Source organism: Canis aureus, chromosome 2 (assembly GCF_053574225.1).
Source record: "Canis aureus isolate CA01 chromosome 2, VMU_Caureus_v.1.0, whole genome shotgun sequence".
NCBI lineage: Eukaryota > Metazoa > Chordata > Mammalia > Carnivora > Canidae > Canis > Canis aureus.
The window spans coordinates 22,716,484-22,742,234 of NC_135612.1; the positions used below are offsets into that span (position 1 = coordinate 22,716,484).

General features: G+C 33.8%; 1 long non-coding RNA gene across 2 annotated transcripts in view; it reads left to right on the forward strand.

The window, feature by feature from the left end:
• LOC144294222 (uncharacterized) overlaps positions 1 to 25,751 on the forward strand; it is a 197,541-nt gene that overhangs the window by 152,864 nt on the left and 18,926 nt on the right. For both annotated transcript variants that reach the window (XR_013361680.1, XR_013361681.1), the window contains exon 4: positions 11,126 to 11,214. This is a non-coding gene — a long non-coding RNA (uncharacterized LOC144294222). The remainder of the gene's footprint in view (positions 1 to 11,125; positions 11,215 to 25,751) is intronic.

Here is a 25,751-nt window from a genome sequence, read left to right on the forward strand (position 1 = left end):
TGTAAAGATAGTCTTATAGGATACACACACATACACACACATATCTATACATACATACATATTATATATACATATACATGCATATATACACACTACACTATATATATACTATATTGTATTGTGTATATATATATATACACATATATATTTACAGACACACACACACATACACATATTATTTTCTAGTGTTTCTAAGGCCTTGAACATTGGACACAATTATTTTAAAAAATGTACTCCTTACCAGGGGTAATAAACATATCAAGACATTTTTTTAAAGATCTTATTTATTTATTTGACAGAAAGAGAGCATGTGCACACAAGCAGGGGGAATGGCAGGCTCCCTGCTGAGCAAAGAGCCCAATGTAGGGCTTAGTCCCACGGCCCAGGGATCATGACCTGAACCAAAGGCAGATGCTTAACTGACTGGGCCACCAAGCTGTTCCCATTCTGTTTTCTCATAAATAAATACCACAAGTGTTCTATAAAAGTAGTTACTACAAAATGACAGATAATTTATTTAAAATGCTCACACAATAACACTGGAATTTCTTCATAGTTTAGGCTTTATTAGTAGACTACATTATTTTTGCTTAGAAAATATCCAAGAAACTACTTACATGTGTATGCTTTCCACTTTGTAATGTTTTTCTGTCCTCTTTATAAACCTCTTTATAAATCAAATTATAATTTGATAATGTTTATATTTGCATCTTTATTTTTAAACTATCTGACTAATGTGTCAATTACCTTAATTCTTCTGCAGAATTTACTCTGGATATAGATCTGTAATTTATAATCAAAAAGCTTACCCAAGGAAAGTTTGGAAGTAAAAGAAAATCTTTATTTCTTTAATGTCTAAATATATAAATTCAAAATGAGTCGACCAACTAACTAGGCTAATTCCATCAATCAGATATTGATAAGTCTGTATCTTTAATGACATACAATGACCTTTTCTATAAATTAGTTTCTAACTTGAAATAGATAGCATTCTTATCTATTCAACTTTAACTTAGTCTATATTGACAGGACTAATAAACTGGTTTCTAAACAAAAGATAATTTATAAAGGCCTATATATTTGCAATTGTTGACTGATTTACACGTAAAGTTAGCCAATGAGTTCTTTCTTTAAATTTATGAATGTACTTTTTGGAGTATGGCTGTGAGTGTGTGTATGTGTGTATGTATTTGTATGTGTGATTATACCTTTGATACTTGTTTTATAAATACTTTGAAATATTTATTATGATAATTCTTTAATAATTCTAAATCTCAAGGAATTTACTATGTAAGACTTCAAAAAATGTGCTGAAATTTATTAGTGTTATTTCCCTGGGGCTGTGCAGAATGTGATATTTTGATGCACCTACCTGTTAAACTCTCAATTCAGTTTTGATCTTTAAGGAAAAACTTATTGGCTTTCTTACTAAAGCTAAGTAATTTTGACCTGAACTTTGATAATGGAAGAAATGTATAGAAAGATTTTTAACAGGATGATTTTTCTATATTAAACTATTTACAGGGGATCCCTGGGTGGCTCAGCGGTTTGGTGCATGCCTTTGGCCTAGGGCACGATCCTGGAGTCGGGGGATCGAGTCCTGCGTCGGGCTCCCGGCATGGAGCCTGCTTCTCCCTCCTCCTGTGTCTCTGCCTCTCTCTCTGTCTCTCTATGTCTATCATGAATAAATAAACAAATCTTTAAAAAAATAAAAAAATAAGCTATTTACAAAAAATAAGCTATTTACAATAAAATTTAGATAATCCCAAAGAATAAATTTTATGACTGTTACCTTTTTATTTATTAAACTCATAAAGGAAAATGACTCTAATACTAAAATCTGTCATCCATATAAATACTACTGCAAAAAATAGGACATATGTACCTTGTTTCAGTTGTTTGTAATAGAAGGATACAGTCAATAGTTACTCTTTTGTAGTGATTATGATAAAAAAAAAGAGTAAGGAGTTGAAACTTAAATCTAAAAAAGGGAGCTTTAAAAATTTGTACAATAGCATCAATTATGTTGAAGGTATTACATGAAAACACAGTAAATTATGATACTGAGTGTGAGACTTATTTTTTAAAAGTTATCCAATTCCTTAGAGCAGAGTGAATGGGAAGAAATAGCCAAACGTGGACACAGTACTTGACCAAAGTGTCTTAAAACTAAGAAAAAAAAAGATCCTCAGGAGTTTTAAAAAGTTGTATATAATAACAAAAAACAATATCCTACTGTAAATCACTTTTCTTGATTGCAAAGTACGGACCCTATGTTTTTATGAGTAGATTTGATAATAGACTTGAGAATATATCAAGCAGCTGACTACATTGGTGGGAAGATGCTAAAGAACCACATTCAGATATGGGTAAGAATCAAGGGAGCTGGGCAGCCTCTGTGGCTCAGTGGTTTAGCGCCGCCTTCAGTCCAGGGTGATCTTGGAGACCCGGGATCAAGTCCCACATCAGGCTCCCTGCATGGAGCCTGCTTCTCCCTCTGTGTCTCTGCCTCTCTCTCTCTCTCTCTGTGTGTCTCTCATGAATGAATAAATAAAGAAAATCTTTTAAAAATAAGTTAATAAGGGCAGCCCTGGTGGCTTAGCGGTTTAGCGCCGCCTTCAGCCCAGGACGTGATCCTCGAGACCCAGGATCGAGTCCCACGTCGGGCTCCCTGCATGGAGCCTGCTTCTCCCTCTGCCTGCGTTTCTCTCTCTCTCTTTCTCTCTCTCTCTCTGTGTCTCATGAATAAATAAATAAAATCTTTAAAAGATATATTTAAAAGAAGAATCAAGGGAGCTTAGGCCACAGGAACCACAGAAAGGGACATGTAAGACCAAGGATCAGGTACCTAGCTCTCCACAACTGCTGTTGTCTTCAGAAACTCTCTGCCACTATTGAAAAACTCTATACTTAAAACACCATTGAGTATTTAAATTCACCCCTGAACTTTTGCCCTGTTTTCTCAAGTTTCAAAGTTTTGACCAGGCACATCCAATTAACTTAGGCTATCCCATATGCAGCACTACACACGTTGCGGGATTCTCTGAAATGTAATGGTACATAGATCTTAGTGGCCAACACACACATACACACTCACATGTATGCACACATAGTAAAGACAGATATGTTTTATTGTATATTAACATACATGAAAAGAAAGACAGAGGGACCCCTGGGTGTCTCAGCAGTTGAGCATTTTGGCTCAAGGCTTGATCCCAGGGTCCTAGGATTAAGTGCCACATCAGGATTCCCACAGGGAGTCTGCTTCTCCCTCTGTCAAGGTCTCTGCCTCTCTCTGACTCTCATGAATTAGTAAATAAAACATTAAAAATAAATCCTTATCACTATGGGATTCTTATTGCAATAGTTGAGTTGTAACTTTAAACATCTTAGCAAAAAAGATTAAATTTCTAATTCTAAACTCAGATAAAATATCAGTTGAGAGAGCAAAAGTATCAGATATGTAAGAACAAAGAAATGTTGCCTTCTGTGTACTTTCTGAAAAAGTTACTTTGAGTATGAACTATAAATATATGTTAAAGAAAAGAAGAGGAGGATGTGTGGAAAAACACAGTATTGTAACAATAATCATGCACCGAAAGGAAGGAAATCCTGAGAACTACTAAAAAGAAGATAGAGAAAACAATCATTTGAAACAACTAAAGGAAGTTGAGGGCTCTGAGGAATAAATGGAATGGCTTTGAAGTGAAATATTAAATGATGAAAGAGATAATATTAATAACATGGTTTAGAAAACATAAATCCACTAAACTGGGGAAAATAAAGATAAATAAATAAAAGCAGAGAAAATGTATGAGAAACATGGATCCAAATAAAAGTCATGTTCTAATTTGATATGCTATAAAAAATATTTCAGGGAAAAAGTAATTCGTTTTCAACACAAGGAATATTTTGCTGCAACTTTTACAAAGGTCATTATACTGAATTTAAAAAAAAAAAGGAAGGAAGGAAAGGAGAAGGAAGGAAGGAAAAAATCCCAATGTCACTAATGTAGCTACAGTAAATGTATCTTAACAGTAAATGTATCTATAATGTGAAATATTTATATAATCATATTAGTTTAACTACCAATTTTGTGCTTTGAGTGAAGAAAATATTAAATAATTAAATGTTATACATCAGAACATAAATAATTTCAAACATGTGTAAGTAAAAGATAAATAATAGCTGAGAGAAAGTAGGAATTTGAAAGGGAAGAAACCAACCAGATTATACATAAAAAGGGAAACAATTTAAGATATAGATGTCTTTAAAATTGTGTATAAATCATATATATATATATATATATGATTTTAGAGAGATGGAGAGAGAAAGAGTGAGAGGACAGGAGGGGCAGAGAGAGAGAGAGAGTGAGAATCTCAAGCAGACTTCCCACTGAGCACAGGAGGTGGGCTAGATCCCACAACCCTGAGATCATGACCTAAGCCAAAATCAAGAGTGTGTGGCTTAACCAACTGACCATACATGTGCCTTTTTATATTCAATGTTATTATTACCTAGTTGAATTTATGCTGCTATCTGCTTCTGATTGTCTATACAGTTGATGTTTTTTCCACTACTTCTGTTCCTCCTTTACTGTCTTTTTTGGATACTGAGTGAATTTATTCTAGTATAACATTTTAATTCCTTTAACATATGTTTTCATATGTATATTAGTTTTTATCTTAGTAATTGCTATGAGACTTACCATATATAGCTTAACTTATCAGAATTTACTTCTCAAACATACTAATTTAATTCCAGTGAGATATGGAACAGCTGTTTTCCCTTTTCCTCTTTGAATTGAATCCAAGTTACAATTTGGAATTTTTGCTACAAACAATACTATTTGAAAAGTTAGTGCCACGAGGCATATTAAACATCAAGTTACATATAATAACAGCTATTTCAAGGCTAGTAAACACTTAGCAAGTATGGTACAATTTATCTATTCTTTGCCTATAGAAGTCTAAGATAATAGATTATAGCACTTTTTTATCCCCCTTTATCTGGATACAACCTTAATTTTTTTTCAAGTTAATCCCTCAGGTAGGTATTACCAGTCTGTCATATTTGGCTGCAATTTGATACCTCTAAGCTAAACAATATCACTCATTCATTAATTTACAAAAAAAAATAATGAGCTAATACTACCTTGAAAAATGTATATATTAGAACTGATGTATGTTTTCATATTTTTAGATTATATATCTAAATTTAAATTATTACCTGTATATTTTAAAAAGCAGAGACAAAAAGCCCAGGACAAAGTTTCTCAAATTTTTTTTAAATTTATTTATTTATTTATGATAGTAACAGAGGGAGAGAGAGAGAGGCAGAGACACAGGCAGAGAGAGAAGCAGGCTCCATGCACCGAGAGCCCGACGTGGGATTCGATCCTGGGTCTCCAGGATCGCGCCCTGGGCCAAAGGCAGGCGCCAAACCGCTGCGCCACCCAGGGATCCCAGTTTCTCAAATTTTTATATCCCTCAGAACCACCCAGTTTACCTGTTCATTTCTTATCATTGCACCCACTAGTTTCTGATACTGAAAGTCCATTGACAGCAATTTCAGAAACCCTTGTCTAAGGTAAACATCTTTCTTTACTGCTTATTTAGTTATGAAATATGTGAAAATGATAATAGGTCAATTTCATTATGCTTATTTGTCAAATGTGGATATTATTCATGAATTCATGGGATTCTTTGTAGTATTAAATAAAATTAAATACGCAATATTTGTATTTGAAGCTTAGTTTTAATTTCTGTATATTAAAATCATTACTGTCTTTTCTATATTGTATTATTGGTCAGGTTATTGTTTGCCTTCTTGTAGTCTGGAAAAATAATCTGTATTTCTAGGTCTCTGCAGAAGATTTCTTAACCATATCATACCATCAAAGGTGCTTTCTTTGAGAAATATTGAAATTAGCTTTTATTGACTTTTGTTCTTAAAACACTGGGCAGTGATTTTAGAATAATGTGCCCTTTTAATATCTGAAATAACACTGCAAAAGAACATTGCCCTGAAGTAGAAATGAGTGATAGCGTCTTATACATTCTCAGAGAAATGGGGAGGTCTGTGATCACCAGGGAGAGATTCTTTTTTTTTTTTTTTTCTTTTAAGGTTTACTTATTTATTTGAGAGAAAGAAAGAGAGAATGTGTGCAGAGGGAGAGGGTCAGAAGGAGAGGGAGGTAGAATCTTAAGCAGACTTCATGCTAAGCACAGAGCCCTGCAGGGGACTGATTTCATGACCCTGATATTTTGATCTGAGCCAAAATCAAGAGTTAACTGGCAGTTGCCAGCTTAACGAACTATGACACCCAGGCATCTCAGGGAGATAGTCTTTCAAATGTAGAACAAAGTGTTACCAACTAGAATGTCCTGTTACACAATCCAGTGCAAAACCTACTGGAACCAAAAGGAGATTGAAATAGTCACGTTTTATGTGCCTTTTGGAGAGCTTTTGGAATCAGGTTCTCTTTCCATCTTCTGCCATAAAAATAAATTCTCTCAATGCTAAGAAGCAAGAAAACTGTAGGTGAAATTTTATATATCTAGGAGTCAGGGGAAAGAAAAGAATTAATAAGAATAATTGACAGAAAAAAAGGAAGCATTGGCACTCTGCTGAAAAAAAAAAAAAGATAACTAGACTCCACTCAATGGAGGCTCAAAAACAAAGATAATTTTCACTACCACTGTAATGTAATATTACAGTGTTTTCTCCCATAGGTTTGTGTAACCTGTGAAAGCAAGGAAGAGATGTATAAAATGTTTAGGTATTACAAAGACTATACAAATGCATGGAAATGTATGCTTTTATAGGATGAATATCTTTAGGAAAATTTCTCATACTTTTCGCAATCCCATACTTGAAGTGACACTTAACATTTAAATAGATGCAGTTAATCATTCCTCTTTTCAGTTTTAATCTACAACAAATACTTTTTCTGGGGATCCCTGGGTGGCTCAGCGGTTTAGCGCCTGCCTTTGGCCCAGGGCGCGATCCTGGAGACGCGGCATCGAGTCCCACGTCAGGGTCCCGGTGCATGGAGCCTGCTTCTCCCTCTTCCTGTGTCTCTGCCTCTCTCTCTCTCTCTCTCTCTCTCTCTATGTCTATCATGAATAAATAAATAAAATCTTTGAAAAAATACTTTTTCCAAGCATCAAAATACTCCTATTTTAGGACAGAGTAAAGGATTAAAAAAAGTTACTTGTAAAGAAGCAGAAAAGTGACGTGTATTATCATTTTGTACATATATGCTTTTGTTGTTTTTCATTGTTATTTAGAAAAATATGGAATGAAAGTTTAGAAAATGGTATAAAGCTAAATGATCTACTAAAGGAATTGTGTTATTTAATCAGTTTTATAATTTAAAACCTTCATGGCAAATCCAAATGAGGCCATGTTGTGTTGCAATTACCACTGAATTTCATTTCAAACTATCATGAAAGGTGATAATCTACCATTTAGAATATTTGACTCAAAAGTTACCTTCTCAATTTTTCTAAATTGATACTTAAGACATTTCTTTATCCTTATAGCAATGATGGATGAAATTTCTATTTCAAAAGTGGGAAATTGCAGCTCTATGATGGAGATAATCATTACCCAAGTTAGTTTCAAGCACTAACAATTAAACTCATCTATGAAAAAAATTTTTGGTGAAATACTGAATGCAGAAGAAGAATAGAAATAAAATAAAATAAACTTGATAACAAGTGAAGGTTGAATTTCAATTAAGTTTTAATCTGAGTGAAAATTAACTTTCTTCTTTAGTTCGGCATTCTTACACAGTTTTTGATCATGTTATCTATTTTTTAGTATATTATGAGAATAATCCATCACTTTTACAGAAGACTGTTACAATTCTATAAAACATAACAACTAAAATACAAATAATACATAATCCTAATACTCAGAAATAAGTTTTATTTATATAATTGTATATTTGTCTTCTTGATATGGTATGATATGAATTGTTTTTTAATTGTTAAGATATTGCAATCATCTAACAAATTCAATATCTATAGCAATTTTAACATTATAAAATTATATATAAATATATAATAATATATCTATTAAATAATTACATATAAACATAAAACAAATTTTATCTAATTAAAAACTTTTTCAAAAACATCACTGTAGTTAATGGCACAATATCTCATTAGGTGCACTTGTCTTAACATATATAGGTCAATTCTTTTTGGGGTGGGGAGTGCAAGATATTTATTAGAGATTGGTAAGAAGAAGGAAAAAGGAAACAGGATTGGGCAGACAGAGATACTGACCTGTGATTTAGAATTAATAAACCATCATACAACCTGCAAGGAACTCTGGAGAGGATAGTCCCTAAACTTGCTGTCCTTTATTCCACTGCCTCAGTTAGTGAATAAGGGCTTTCCTGGAAGAAGTCAGACATTTGGCAAAACAATTCTCTTGTCTGATACCTACCCTGAAAAAAAATCCCAGTTCAAGGCTGTATCCTAATCCCCCAATTTCTAGGAATCGAGTTTTTCTTGAAAGGATAGATAGGCAGGGGGCCAGATTTCTTATTTAAACAATGAAGTTTGAGAGCCTATGTCTCATGTAAGTGAACAACACTAATGAAACAACCTAATGAGGAATGACCACAAATCCACTGTTTATGTTTTTTGTGCTTATTAATCTATCTTTTTAAAGAAAACCTGTTGCTTTGAAATACCAATTAGTAAGGTACAAAGAAGAGTACAGACAGATCCTGTATACTCTTCACCCAACCCCCTCCAGTGCTAACAATTGCATAACTATAGCAAAATATAAAAGACAAAAAAAAATGACATGGATACAATCCATTAAGCTTATTCAGATCTTACCAGGTAGGTGTGTGTGTGTGTGTGTGTGTGTGTGTGTGTGTATCTATGCAATTTTATAATATTTAGTCTTGTACAACAATAACCACAATCAAGGTAATTAACTCTACCATTACCACAAACTCTCTTGCAAACCTCTTTAATCCACATTCACCATTGACCAGTTCCTAACCCCTAGAAATCACTAATCTGTTCTCCATTTCTGTAATGTTATTTAGTGAATGTTATACAAATAGAATCATAAAATATACATTCTTTTGAGATTGGGTTTTTTCATTCGAGGTTTATCTGAGTCATTAATAGCCTGTTCTCTTTTTTATGAGTATTATTTCATATGGATGTTACACTTTTGATTTAAACATTCATCCATCAAAGGATAGTTTTCTGGATTTTGGCTATGAAATCAAGCTGCTTATGAACATTAGTGTACAAATTGCTGGGTGAAAGTAGTTTTAATATCCCTGGTGTATATGTCTAAGAACATAACTGCTGGTATGGTTTATAATATGGTATGTTGATTAGTTTTCTGTAGCAATTGGCTAGCTGTAGTCCCCAGTTGTTTAACCAAACATCAATGTAGGTGTTCCTGTGAAGGCATTTTGTAAATATGATTTAATATCTACATTTAGTTAACTTTAAGTAAAAGATATTGCCCTTAATAATGTGGATTGCCTCAAAATGGAGAAATTCTGCCTCAAGACTGTCATATCAACACCTGCCAGTATATTCTATTGGTTCTACTTCTCTCTAGAACCCTAATTACACATACAGGAAGGCCATTAGTAGTTTTAGAAGGAACATCTATAGTGGCTTTGCCATTTTACTTTTCTACCAACATTATATTAGTGGTATTTCTTCACATCCTCATTAACAGTTGTTATTATCACCATTTTTTGTTTTATTTTAGTTATTCTGATAGATGTACAGTGGTGTCTCATTGTGGTTTTCATTTATTGGGATACATGTAATTGACATATAACATACTATTTTCACATGCATAACACATAACAAGTATATGTGATATACTTGTCTGTTGTGAAATAATCACCATAAGTCTAGTTAATATTCTGTACCACACATAGTTATAAGTGTTTTTTACTTGTGATCAGAAGTTTTAAAATATATTCTCTTAGCTAATTTGAAATATACCTAACAGTATTTTTAACTAAAGTCACCATGCTGTACTTTACATCCCCAGGACTTATTTTATAATTGGAAGTGTGTAACTTTTGATCTCTTCACCCATTTTCCCAACTCCATCCTCCTTCTGGCAACCTCCAATCTTTTCTCTGCATCATTGAGGGGTTTTTTGTTTGTTTTAATTTTTTGAATTTCTTTTTAAAAATTTTATTTATTTATTTATGAGAGACATACAGAGACAAGCAGAGACATAAGCAGAGGGAGAAGCAGGATCCCTGCAGGTAACCACTGAGCCAGCCAGGCATCCGTTTGTTTGTTTTTAGATCTCACATATAAGTGAGATCATATGCTATTTGTTTTTCTCTATCTGATTTGTTTCCCATAGCATTATGCCCTCAAGGTATGTTCTTGCTGTTGCAAATGGGAAAGATTTTTTTACTTTTTTATAGCTAAATAATATTCCATTGTATATATTAGAGATTATGAATTCTGTTTTATTTTAAGATGCTATGTAAAAGTAATACAGTATTTGTCTTTCTCTGACTTATTTCGCTTAGCATAATGCCCTCAAGGTCCACCCATGTTGTCATAGATGGCAAGATTTCCTTCTTTCTCATGGCTGAATACTATTCCATGAAACATTTTAATAACAGCTGTTTAAAATTCTTGTCAAACCATTGTAACATATCATTTATCTTGGTGTTGACCTCTTTTGATTGTCTTTGATCATTTGAATAATGCTGTTTCTAGTTCTTGGTATGAACAGATAATTTTTAATTATATCCTGAACATATTGGTTATTATGATAGGAGACTCAATTCTATCTAAATATTAAATCTAGCTAAATTGTATTAGCAGGCAGTTATCTTATTTGTGTTTAGCTTTTAATTTTTCACCGACTTCTGTGGATTTTAATTCTAATGACAGTTAAATTTTCTGTGCCCTTGCAATAATTTTAAAGTCTGTGCCATTCTTGGAGTAGGTGGCACAAAAGCTACTGGTTCTGAGTCTCCTTAAGCCACTGGAAGGATATTAGAGAAACATGGAGGTTTGCTGTTCTTGAAGATGTGAGGATATGGGACACCATTTTCCACTCCTTTACCCCCAAATTTCTTGTCCTCTTTCAGAGTATGAAGCAGAGACCAGAATAGCCAAATGCTTCACTGCCATGCTCCTGCTTATGAATCAGACCGCCTGCAAGTGCCCCAGTTGTGAAGTAGGTGATTATTTTTGTGGCTATTATTTATTTATTCCATTAGATATATAAGAACTGAGCTTTTTTCAGCCCTGATAATCTGATAAGAATATATACATACATATATATATATATATATATATATATTCTGTTAAATATATTTATTTATGTGTGTATATGTATCAATACATGGATGTGTATATGTATAATATATATGATATATATTTATATTTATGTTTTCTGCAGTAGATTTCATGTAACTGGATATCTATCTATCTATCTATCTATCTATCTATCTAAAAGATATATATCCCATGAAATGTACTGTAGGAAACAGGAAATTCATAGAAGTATAGAGAAGTATATAAGGTATCTCCTCTCCTATATAGTTAAGGTTTATTTATACTTAACTTGTTTTTAAATCCAGATCCACAGTGAATTCTTTCTACAAAATAAGTAGCAATGTTGGAAATGAGTTAAGAATCAAGGTCAACAGACATTTTTTATGTTGTCTCACTGATAAGGTATAAGAGATGAATCATGATCCTATCCAAAGATGACTTATTGATTTGCTGATCTAATTAAGTTAGAACTCTTAAATTTCACCAAAATACTAAATTAAGAGATCATACTGAAAGTTTAAACATTTTATGTTCCTTTTGATTACATATGCTCTCCCTAAATGTACATCTCTCTATATTGCACATTCAGAATAGGTTTATATATACGGCTAAGAATGGATATTGTCCATATTTAAATATAAAATGATTGAAAAAGATTAATAACTATAGACTTTTACCTTTCTGTAAGGAATTAGCTTTTTTTTAGATAGAAAACTGCAGTCAGTATTTTCAGAATCATGTTTGCTATTTTCTTAGATTTAGAGCTGGCCTAAAGCTTTTGCCCTTGTAGCTATTTGTCAGACTGGTCTATCTGCTGTTACTGTTTCCTATTTCTCTACAGCTATGCTCCAGTGCTTTTTAAAAACATACTCTCTCCTTTTCCTGCTTTTGATTGACCGACTTTGGTCTTTGATGGAGAAGGAATCTTTTGTGGTCCTTGTAGCTATAGAGCATTTTTTATTTTCTGTGAATTTCACAACTTTGTTCCCAGTAGCATTGTAGTTATTCTTGCATATGTTTCATGTCTCATAAAGTTATTGAGCTTACTGATGATAGGAACTGACATATATAGACATCTATCTATCTATCTATCTATCTATCTATCTATCTATCATCTATCATCTATTTCTCTCCACAATAGACTTACTCCCACAGAAAATATCTAACAGCATTTTCCACACACATAAAGGAAGTTTAATAAGCGTTTGTCAGTTGAGAGACTATGTCTCCATTCTCATTTGATTTCAAATGAAAGTGTATAAATAAAATATAAAATGGCAGTGTGGGGACATCCTGTATATAACATAAGCACTAGAGTCTGGAAGATTTGGAGCAATGCTCATGTTTCAGGGGAACAAGTGATTATGATCAACTACTTAATTGGAAATCTGTGCAGGTTCCCATGCCACAAAACTGGAAATGTACTTGGCTCTTCTTTCTCTCTCATTCCACTTACAATAATTTAACATATCTTTTTGACATAACAAACTGTAAGTTTCTTAAATCTGGTCTCTCTTCACATTATATCCTATGTCAGGAAAGAAAAAAACCTCTTAAAATTTCTGTATGAGCCTCCTTCATCTTCTCCCTGTTTATATTCTTTCTCTAACCCAATAATTTGAAAATTGATAGTTGATAGTTGAAACTATCCTAGCCACAGTGATAATTTTAAATTGGAACATGCAGCTCTGTACCTAAAAATAAAAATATCATGACCCTCTCTTACTCTTAGTATAAAATTTAAAATTTAACTCAGTGATTACAGAGCTTTTCTTTTACCTGCTTCTCCAGCTTCATCTTTAGCACTAGTCTTTTCACCATATCCTGGAGCCTTCTGAGTTATCATTATGCTTCATCCTGTCCAGCATATTATCTTTCTTTTTCTTTTGGGATTTTTCATTTGCCCCCATTCTTCTAGAAACACTCTCTTACTCCCTTTTTTCCTTGTAAATTTCTATTTGCCTTCGGATTTTATCCTTAGTTGTGAAAGCAGGTGAGATCCCACAGCTAAGGGCTTCTGGAATGTTTGGTCCTTTGATACCATATCAGGCTCTGTTAGAGCCTGAGTATCTGGCACAGTGTTTGTGAAATAGGCAACAGTTAATACATATGGAATGAATCTTTATTGCTTATAGAAGTTCTCTGTTTTTTATTCTGTTGATATTTTCAAACTTACTGTAGGAAGGGATTTGTATGCTAGGCTGTTGGAGTGTATGGTGAGGCGTAACTTTTCAGTACCCCAATTTTTTCCCCTGAAACTAAGACCATGCTAGTTAAATCATCTTGAAGGTGCAATTTTCATCAACACCAGCTTCAAATCTTTACACTTCTCATTTACATTCTTCTCTAGTGGAACCATAAAATATTTTCTTTGAAATAAAATGTATAAAATCTACTACCTAAAGGTCAAATGTATTTTATTAATATGGAAAGTCAATTTGGATATTAAGACCCTGAGTCTATTTTGCCTCTAAAAATTCTTCTGAATTATAATTATATATTTCTTTAGCTAAGGACACTTTGATCAATTAACAAAAGAGAAATTATGCACTTTCTTACATTCATGGCAACTGAACATAATTTAGAAACTGTTTAATGGTGATTAGGGTTTTTTTTCCTCTTTCATCAAATACAATAAGGTGACTACACAATGAGAGTTAAGAAAGTAAGACTCGGTCATAGCAAGGCATTTTTATCCTTTCAGTTTTGTATTACTGCTGCCAACTGAAAAGTGGTTAGTTACATATAAATTCAATGATTACACAATTGTTTTAACCAATAATTACAATGATTTATTTTACATATGTAAAATATATTTACAAAATGTGTATGTATATGCAGTGAAAATGATAACACTTAAAATGAATGATAGAAAAATTATATTCCATCTTTTTAGAAAGTTTGATGGGCTAATTCAGTTTTTAAAATGAAATAAGAGCACACATTGTCCCTTAAAAGCCTAATTTTTTCAATAAGTTAACATTGTATTTATTAAGTAAATCAAAATTATGTTTGGAAACAAACAAATAGTAACACAATTAAATTTTCATCACAAAAGCGTAAAAAAAGTTCTCAACTATTTCTTTCATTTTGTCTAGAGAATAGACACATTTCTGAGCTAATAAGTCTAAAAAGGTCACAGAGATAACACCACTTAGTGTTTAAGTAAAACAAAAGTTGATAGTGGTTTTTATAGATGGTGCTAACCAATAACTAAAAATAATTTTTAAAGATTTATATATTTGAGAGAGAGATGGAGGGAGAGACAACTGGGAGAGTGATGGGCAGAGGGAGAGGGAGAGAGAGAATCAAGCAGAATCCATGCTGAACATGAAATCCAACGAGGGGCTTGACCTCATGACCCTGAGATCATGACTTGAGGGTCTTAGGCAGACTCCACATTCAGCACAGAGCACAACGTCGGGCTCACAACCCTGAGATCAGGATCTGAGCTGAGACCAAGAGTCAGATGCTTAACCGACAGCACCACCCAGGCACCCTGGGTTATAAAAGACTTTTGTTTCATGATGAAAATACTTATATTTCACTAAAAAGTACATCTTTAAAATAATTTTGCCAGTCACATATTTAATAATGAAAATGAATAAATTGAAACTTTAAAAAATAAAAAGGTTGAGTCATTGGGATGTACATATATATGTCTGAAAAAGACTTGCACTAAGATTATATGAAGAACTATTTAAATCTAATAATAGACAAAAAATTAAAAATGAGTATAAGATTTTTTAAAATACTTTATATTAAACTTACAAAGAAAACACAGAGAGTTTCTGTTCTTTCCCTCAGTTTCCCTTAATATATGACAATTAGATGTTTATCAAAACTAAGAAATTAGTGTTGGTACTAAACTATTACCTCAAGTAAGCATTCTATTTGGGTTTCATCAATTTTTTTCTGCAAAGTCCTTATTTCTATTCCAAGATACAATCCAGGATACCATATTGAATTTAATTGTGACTATTGAAAAGTTCAACATATTTGCCATGAGTTACATAACTATGAATGCTTTAGAAATATCTTTGCTCCAGAGAAATACTCATCAGTCATTTTACATGTTACTTTTTGGAGTGATTTATCCTATAGTTACACATAGTTGAGATCAATTTGCAAAATAGATCTTATAAATATTTATTTGAGCTAAAAACTAAGTACAATGATAAGATTTTATAGAAAGCGTTAGGAAGCTAGCTACTCAGTAATTATGATATTTTATAGTGAGATTACTACTTGAAGATCAAAAAGTAACCAGTCCTTTCTGAAAGAAATATAACAATAATTCTTACAATCCCTTTACAATGATCTGTTGAGGACAAAGGGCAGAAGGCTACTCTAATTTAGGATTACAGTAGCACATTTTATTTTTTAATTAATTAGCTAATTTATTTTAAATATTTTTATTTATTTGAGAGAGAGGGTAAGAGAGAGAGAGCTCACACAAGCAGAGAGGGGGCAGAGGGAGAAACAGAGTTCCTACTGAGCATAGAGCCTGATGTAGAGCTTGATCCCAAGACCCTGAGATCATGACCTGAGCCAAAGTCAAACACTAAGCAACCAGGTACCCCTAAGGGCACATTTTAGTGACACAAAAATGGAAGTAGTGTCAAGGGATCAAAAAATCTAAAACAGCGGAGTAAGAGAATCACAGGAGATAAAATGATGTCATAGATTCGATTTAAACATTGAATGTGGCAACACATCTCTATTTCCATATTGCAGTCTACATCAGAAAACTAGGCATTCAAAAACATGTTTTAAAATTTACTCCATTGCATATATAGGATATGAATAACACAATATTTGAACGTAAGAAAATATATGAAACACAATTGACAAGTGTCATTTCATCCACTCTAATATCCCTGAGTCAGAGGATGGAGTCAACATCTGCAGTTTGGTCCTCAAATTAATTATGTATGTTGAGAAATTACATATCTCAACACATGTATCTATATAGAGACATTTATGTATGTAATATATATAATATATTACCTATTTATATATGTAATAATACTGAAGGCATATAAAAACCTGAAGGAGATGTTAATCTGTGCAAAATATTGCTTATATCAAAATAGTAGACTGATTTAAATAAAAGTTGATTTCCAAAGTTAAATGTAGATTAGCAGATAAATGTAGTTAAATGTAATTAGTTAAATGTAATTAGTAGTTAAATGTAGATTAGATGGGCAATCTGCACACTCTATTATAAAGTTAAGGCAATTTCTTATTATTTAATAAAAGACATTTTCTTAAAGTGGTTACTTTGTTTTGTTTTGTTTTTTTTAAAGTGGTTTACTTTGTATTATGCTTGTATATTAGTAATACTGAGTCTTGAAGTATGTATTAACAATTTGGATGCAAAAGTTTGCTTGAATAAAGGCAGATGTGGACAGGTGTTATTAAATTCGGTTCCTGGGGTTACAATTATGTTCCACTTTTAACTATATCATTTGGAATTCATCACCTCTGTGTAACTCTCTGAGTTATCCATCTCATGTTATCTTACTATCATCTCTTTAGTATTTTATTTTCTCTTATCTGAAAAACACTGGACAAGAGCTTATTGAGAGAAATTAACATGGAAGTTAACTTTCAAATTTAGGAGCATTAACTTTAGACAGATTTAAGGTATTGTAATGCAATATTTAACTATTCTTTGTATGAATATTTATGCTTATTTAATTACACATAATACATTAGTATTGAATAATTTAGTAATAAGTTATTTCAAAAATATCTTATAAAATACACTGCTTTGTCACATGTATGAGTAGAAAGGCAAAGGCAAAAAAAATCCCACTTCTTTTAATATAGTTCTTCCAAATATATATATATGTGTGTGTGTGTGTGTGTGTGTGTGTGTGTGTATACTTTAAATATTTTTTCAAATTTAGAGTTTGTCAATTGGTGGAAAAGATGATAATCCTTGTTTTTGAAACATAGTACATTTAATGTAAAATATTTTTTAAGTATATTTATTTAAGAGAGAGAGTAAGAGAGAGAGAGAAAGCACGTGGACAAGCGGGGGGAGGGGCAGAGGGAAAGAGAATCTCAAGCAGACTCCCAACTTACTGCAGAGCCAGATGTCAAGGTCTATCCCAAGACCCTGAGATCATGATCTGAGCTAAAACCGAGTCAGACTTTCTGAGCCACCCAGACATCCCTAACATAAAACCTTTTAATTTAGGTTGTCTATCTTTGAAGAAATTAAAAATTTTTGAGACACTAATATGTTCAGCATATGAACTTAATAAAAATGCAGAAATTAATTTAAAGCACGTTAAGCATGATTTAATTTTAAAATAGATACTTATTTTCTACTGGTTATAATATTAAGCTTTACAGATTCTGGTTCCTGGGCTTTTTTCTTACTGGGTTTGAAAATGAAATTCGTTTTAGCAGAGAACCCTTGATCTGTCTTATCCAGTTTTTCTTTTTTTCTAATTACAAAACTAGCAAAAATGGACCAATTTGTTTGTTCTAAGCACTGTGTGATTATCTTTCTCCAACATGTGCACAGACAGCCAGGGTATACAAAGGCTGATAAATGAGCCATTTATTTGATACAGTAATAATCAGATTTATCAGAGGCCACCTATGGGCTGCTGTACAGATGTATTAATCAGTAAGCTTTTGCTGAACCTCCACAAGGTGACAAATAGCTAAGCCTTTTCTAAAAATTTCAATTTCTTGCATTATGTAACATGAGAGAAATATTGATGAAATTTTAATCTTAGGCACCAAATGTAAGCCTCTTTATAAATCATAGCACATTCCTTTAAAAGGATATATAGAGATGATGTTAATTTTAATTTAATGTTGGACCTGATGGAATAAATTGTTTCATTTTCACCGCTTACATTCTCATTGGAAAATATCATTTATTTTAAAGTGGCAGCTTTATTAGATTTGATCTTTGTTTCTTTATAGATGACAATAACTCTAAATAATTTCTCAACACATATTATATTCATTGGCTAATAGTTTATAACTAATTTTATGTATTTATTTTACAAATAAATTGCAAGAAAGTTTTAATTTTTAGTAATGGACAATCAGGTTTTTAAACAAGTCGAAGATGGTTAGATAGGCCGGCCTATACTGTATAAAGGAAGAACACAATTTGAACCACAAATTGATGCTTTAATTGTTCTGGTTAGCTTGCAAATATTGTACTAAAGGTTTTCAGAAATTGAAGGGTTAATATTTCAGGATAATACTAAATCAAAAATTGGATATTAGAGATAACTTTTGTTAAAAATCCATAGACATTTTGAGGTTAAGATTCATTTGCCTTGACATTCTGTATTTCAGGGATTAAGGCAACTCATTCTTCCTTTAGAAATTCAATAATAACCAGCCTACTCTGTAAAGTGATTTAGCTCTCAACACTACTTTGCTCCAGGCATATATTTGTGTGCGCACTGATTCGTTAATGCAGTAGACTGGAAAATGGACCATATTTTCTAGACCCCACACATTTTAGGTGGTTTATAAAGAATTATATATTTTAATATTATATTAATTATCTCCTTTTCTGGATGTTATTATGTAAATAGAATTGAATATAGATTTAATTTCATAAAATCTAAATTATGCCACCACTGCCATTACTCATAAATCCACCACTATGGTGAAATAGTTTGTGTATATTTCATTCTTTACATTATGTAGGATCAATCAATCAATCAATACAAATTATCAGAGATGCATGTGTCAAAAAAAGGTGTTAGAATTCTTAAAGTGCAATGTAATTTTTCTGCTTTTTTCCTGTTAAATGAATTTCCAACTACAACCCACTGAATTACCTATTTATAGTACTTGTTTTTATTTTTATTTTTTACTGTTTCAAGTTTTTCTTTGTTTCAAAATCTAATTTGTCCATATAAATATTGTTACTCTGGCTTTCTTTTCACATCCATTAGCACAATAAATTGTTCTCTATTCCCTCACTTTCAACTTAGAGGTGTCTTTAGGTCTAAAATGAGTCTCTTGTAGGCAGAATATAGATGGGTCTTTTTTTTTTAATCTGTTCTGATAACCTATGTCTTTTGATTGGAGAATTTAGCCCATTTATATTCAGAGTGATTATTGATAAATATGAATTTAGTGCCATTGTTTTACTTATTAAGTCTTTGCTTCTGGAGATTTTCTCTGTTCCTTTCTAGTGTTTGTCACTTTTGGTCTTTCTTTCCCACTCAAAGATTCTCCTTTTTTTATTTCTTGCAGGGTTGGTTTAGTGATCATGAACTCCTTTACTTTTTCTTTGGGAGCTCGTCATTTCTCCTTCTGTTCTGAATGACAGCCTTGCTAGATAGAGTACTGTTGGCTGCACATTTTCCCATTCAGTACATTGAATATATCAGCCACTTTTTTCTGGCCTGACAAGTTTCTGTGAAGATATCTGCTGCTAACGTTATTTGTCTTCCCTCGTAAGTTAGGGTTTTTCCCATCTCGATGCTTTTAGAATTTCTTCCTTGTCTCTATATTTTGCAAATTTTACCATAATATGTCTTAGTTTTTGCCTGCTTTTGTTGATTTTGATGGCAGTTCTCTATGTCTCCTGGTTTTGAATGTCTGTTTCCTTCCTCAGATTAAGGAAGTTTTCAGCTGTAATTTACTCAAATAAATCTTTTACCCCTTTGGCCCTCTCATCTTCTTCTGGGACTCTTATGGTATAGACATTATTATTTTTTATGGAGTCACTGAGTTCCCTAAGTCTACATTCATGATCTAATATTTTTCTCTCTTCTTTTCAGCTTCATTATTCTTCATAATTTTGTCTGTTATTTTTTTAAGATTTTATTTATTTATTCATGAGAGAAACACAGAAAGACAGGCAGAGACACAGGCAGAGGGAGAAGCAGGCTCCATGCAGGAAGCCCAATGTGGGACCCAATCCCAGAACTCCAGGATCACACCCTGGGTGGAAGGCAGGCACTGAACAACTAAGCCACCCAGGGATCCCTAATTTTGTCTTTTAGATCACTTGTTCATTTCTCTGCTTCTTCCTTCTTTATGGTCTTTACATCCAGTCAGATTTAACATTTTTTTATTTCAGCCTGACTAGTTTTTAGGCCTTTTGTCTCTGTAGGGTTGGTTGCTTTTCTATGGTATCTTCTATGCTTTTCTCAAGTACAGGTAGTATCCTTATGATGGTTATTTTAAATTCTGGATGAGGCATATTACTTGTATCTGTTTTAATTGGATCCCTGGTTATGACCTTTTCATTTTCTTTCTTTTGAGATGAATTCCTATCCTTTGCATTTTGTCTAGGTCTCTATCTTCTTCTCTGTGTTAGCAAAACCTATTATGTCTCCTGTTCCTGAGAGTAATGGCTTTTTTGGGAAGATATCATATATCATCCAGGGCCTGACACTTCAGGAACTGTTTCTGGTATATGCTATGTGCATTCTGATGCTGTCTTTTGGCTGCTCTTTCACTCAGATTTGTCCTCTGCAGTGTTGGCAGTGAGGAGTGTTTGGACCTTGCCCAGAGTGTGGTGACTTTTATCTAGGTGTGCTGTGGTTTGCTTGTTAAAAGAGGGCTGATCCTGTTTACACTCGAGCTGAATCTTTGCAGCACTTTATGGTCAGTAGACTTGGTGTGTGCAGGGGGTTTGTGCTGGTCGTCTCATGGAGGAGCCTGCTGTTCTGGTTCTCAGGCACACTTGCTCTAGTGAAGAAGCACCTGCAGAGCATAGGGAGGTACGGCTTGGTGGAAGTGGCTCAGGCCTCCACTGATGATGCTGTGCTGCTCACTCAGGTCAGTCTGTGCTGATGGGCAGGGAGAAAAATGGCATTGATCCTCTCCCTCATCCCACAAGAGGGGAGTTTGCATCCTCCACTCCAGGAAGTCCTCACAGAAGTGCAGACAATCCTCTTGATGTGTCTTATGCCTTCCTCAGATTCCTGCCTTCACCTTGTCTGTGTTTGGGCCATCTGCCCACACAGCAGCACACAAAACTGTGTTTGTTTGTTTGTTTGTTTTAAATCTCAGGCACGCTGGTTTAAGTTCAAAACTCCAAACTTTAGGGACCTTGTGTTGTGCAGACTGCTATTCCTCTGGGTGTGGCAATGCTGAGGCTGGTGCCAGTTTGTTCCAGAAGAGCAGTCACACCAATGTGCAAGCGCTTGAAGTTTTGAGTCAGCTAAGATCCTGAGTCCAGTTGGCTCCCCTCAGCAGGTGTCTCTGCCCCTGCGCTTATGGTGGAGGGGAGTATGGTGGCACCCACCAGCTCTTTTATACTTGAGGAGGCAATTCCACTCTCCCAGATGCATTCCAAAAGATGAACCTGTCTCTCCTACTGCATTGTAAGTAGGATTGCACCATCCACTCCTGGGCCTCTGCTATCCTTCTTCACAGGAGCACTGCAGCACCTACTGGGCTCAACACCACTTCTCAAACTATAGTCCTTGAGCTCTACTGCTTGTGAAAACTCACGATAATCAGCTCCTCTCATTTTGCCAGTCCCTGGTTTTGGGGAAGTATTTTCCTTGTGTGATCCCCTCTGCATAGCTCTCTCTCTGCAACTCTCTGCATAGCCCCTCTCTCCATTATCAGGGCTCCTTCCCCTCCTCAGCACCCATAATCCTTTTCACCTTCAAATCACATCTCCATACCTCTTACCTTCCACAATGTGGCCTCTTCTTTCCCTCTAGTTGTGTAGTTTGTTCAATCAGCTCTCAGATTGATTTATTTAGTGTCCTGAATGATTTGATATTTATTTAGTTATGTTCGAGGGAGAAGGCAAGTATAGTATCTTTCTGCTATTCCATCTGAACTCTCCCCTGCATATAATTTTTCTAGATACATCGTAAATATTTTGGAGTCTTATTGTATGAAGATGTCACTTCTAGTAATATATGAGAACTGTGTTGAATTAAAAATGACCACAAATTCTGTGATAACCTTTTCATTAAGAGATGGTGTCTATATTCTGTCTCTGAATTTGGTCTGGGTCATGATTACTTTGTCAAATAGAGAAGAGTGTGAGTGATCTTAAGCTAAATCTATGTCTAGCATTTACAAGGACTACAATTTCTGCCCTGGGTATTAAGTAAGAAGTCTAAATATGCTGTCAAGAGGCTGTGTGGAGAGTCCCTGAAACTATGTGGAGACAGCAAAAGTGGTCTAGCTAAGTCTAGTCTTCAGGCACCTCTGCCAAGCTCCTAGTTTTCACACAGGCTAAGATGCCAAGCATATAAATTAAGTCCTCATATATTTTTTGATGTTTTAAAAGGATGAGATTATTTTGCTGGGAAAGACTCTCAGAGATTATTTTGCTGGGAAAGACTAGCCATACAGGTGTCCTGAAATTTTAATAGTTTTCATCAGCAACAAGTCATACTTTTAATTTGTGTTGGGTTTGGTTTTATCATTTGCATGTGGCCTTTGTATTTTATCACAAAATGAGTTAGAGGGGAGACACAGCATCTGAAAAGCCTATATTACCTGGCATTTCTGCTCACCAGATGGGCTACAATTTTGTTATAGCTATGGATCTTGAGAGTCACAAAAGAATAATGCAGAAACAAAACAAATAAACAAATAAAAAAAACTTTTTTTGGAAAAGAAAATGTCTAACATTATTTCTTATTGTCATAATGCAGGCTATCTAGAGATACTAGAGTTAGATGCTATTTTCTATTGTGATAACTTTAGTTATCCCTGTGGAGAGAAGTTTTATTTTGCTACACAAATAAAGTTGAATAATGGTATTCGTCTGACAGATAATATTTTGATTAATTGTATCACTTCAATAAAATAGTGCGATGATTAAAATAAACTATTATAAATTCTTATAAGTTTTCAAGTAAAACTTGAGTTAACATAAACACACAATTATTCATTCTCATTTTTTGTTAGTGAAGACAATAAATAGCATCTTAATAAGTCACTACTATAGCACAAAAGTCTATAGACATTATTTTAAAAAATCCTTCCTAGATTGAAAAACTATTACCACATTGTGGCTGGTGATTGTCAAAGAGATGATAGAATAGCAGGGGAGCCTGTGTGGCTCAGTTGGTCAAGTGTCTGCCTTTGACTTGGATCATGATCCCAGGGACCTGGGATCGGGTCCTAGGATTGGGTCCTGCATCAGCCGCCTGCTCAGTGGGGAGCTTGCTTCTCCCTGTCCCACTACCTCTGCTTGTGTTCTCTCTCTCTCTCTCTCTCTCTCTGTCAAATAAGTAAATAAAATCTTAAAAAAAAAAAAAAGAATACCATGGGACGCCTGGGTGGCTCAGTGGTTGAACATCTGCCTTTGGCTCAGATCATGATCCCAGACTCCTGGGATCGAGTCCCACATTGGGCTCCCTGTGAGGAGCCTGCTTCTCCCTCTGCCTATGTCTCTGCCTCTCTTTCTGTGTCTTTCAGGAATAAATAAATAAAATCTTAAAAAAAAAAGAATAACAAAAGATAATGAGTTTTGTTCTCTGCTTTTATGGAGAAAGAAATGAGACTCCTATTCCCAAGAAAAGGAAGTTTGGAAAATTATATTTTTCACATTAATCTACCTTGTAATAAGAACTAATGGTTGGTATTCTAATACCAACCAGTTTAAAAATTCCAGTAAATTATATGGTAGATGCACTGATGAGAAATTATCATTTTATTCTTTATTTTATCTCCTATTCTGATTAAAACTTGGACTGAAATCTTGTTTTGTTTTGTTTTGTTTTGTTTTGTTTTTGCTAATGTCTTGATCTACAGCTGAAGACTCAAAGTATTTTTTGATCCTTTATGATTTTCTTCCAACTCTCGTTGGCCATTCTTTGGTAATATTGCTTTACAATGATCAGTGGCTTAGGTTTGCTAACAGCAAATCTGTGAATCATTCTTTTATAAAGAAAACTGAAATCTCAATATTTCCAAAATCTCTCCTGCTGAAATATATTTTAGTAACTGCCTGTCTTTCTCCTATTCTTCTAAATATACCATGTCAATTTCTAACAGATGCAAATATTATAGGTAATAGATGTGTTTATAAAAATTTATGTATAATTTATATTTGGATGAATTTGATATTTCTAAGACTCATGTGATCTAAACACTTGTAGGAAAAATTTTAATCAATATGAAGCGTTATATGTAATGTATCAGATTTTAAAAAGGAAAAACAATCTAATTTTTCCACTGATTATCTATTTTATGCAGATAACAATTCTGTGTGTTATTGTTTTGTAAATTAAACAAAGGCCAAGAAAAGTCAACATAATTTTGATGAAGATTTAAAGTTGGTAGACTTCTAACAAGATATTAAAAAAAAAAAAAACAGGGGTGCCTGGGTAGCACAGTTGGTTGAGTGCCTGACTCTTCATTTTAATTCAGGTCTTTGTCTAAGGGCCACGAGATCAAGTCCTGCATGGGGCTTTGCACTGAGCATGGAGTCTGCTTGAGATTCTTTCTCCCTCTTCCTCTGATCCTCCCACTCATGCTCTCTCAAATACATAAATAAATCTTTTTAAAAATGATATTACAAAACTAGAGTGACTAATGTGATTATGTTATTGGTGTAAGGATAAACAAAAAGACTAGAAGTAACTCCATGGAAACCATCAATCTAGGTAAAGTGTTGAAGTGGTATGCCTATTTATATATGTTTGATCTCAGGTCCTGACCATGCCCAAAGATCAGCAATTGATCCTTAAACTATGATTTTTAATCATGTGTGATGCCACATGCTTAACATGTCACACATGTGTAATGCAAATCACACTATCCATCAAATTACACTGATATAGACTGGTGATTCCAGAGTCACATATGCTTAACTGAATGAATATTGCTGGATCCAAGTTTTTGTCATTATATTCAGTTTCTGATATTGCCGGGTGAGGAAATCATGCTTCCTTAATAATGCAGCCCAAATCCCCCAGATTGGCTGGATGTTTGGGCTCTGCTCCAGAATAGGATGGGTGATAGTAGAAAAATCTATACCTGCTCTGCTCCTCTCTTCATGCTTCAGCAGGTGTGGTGTGTAGTTTGTCTGGTCATTTGCCTATAGTTGACAGATATATTTGATCCTATTAAAATATGTTATTTCTAAACTTTGAGGTACACAATTCATAAGAATATGTAAAGAACTTCCAATAGAAGAATGGTCAAATATATGAACAGGCATTTCACAGAAGAAGAAACACATAGGATCAAGAAAAAGAAAAAAATGATAGCAAGGTTTGTTTTTCTTTAAGGTTTTATTTATTTATTTGTTCATGAGAGACACACACACAGAGAGAGAGAGAGAGAGAAAGGGAGAGAGAGAGGCAGAGACACAGGCAGAGGGAGAAGCAGGCTCCATGCAGGGAGCCTGATGTGGGACTCGATCTAAGGTCTCCAGGATCACACTAAGCCGCTGAGCCACCTGGGCTGTCCAATAGCAAGGTTTTAAGAAGATTTGAGTTCACAGCA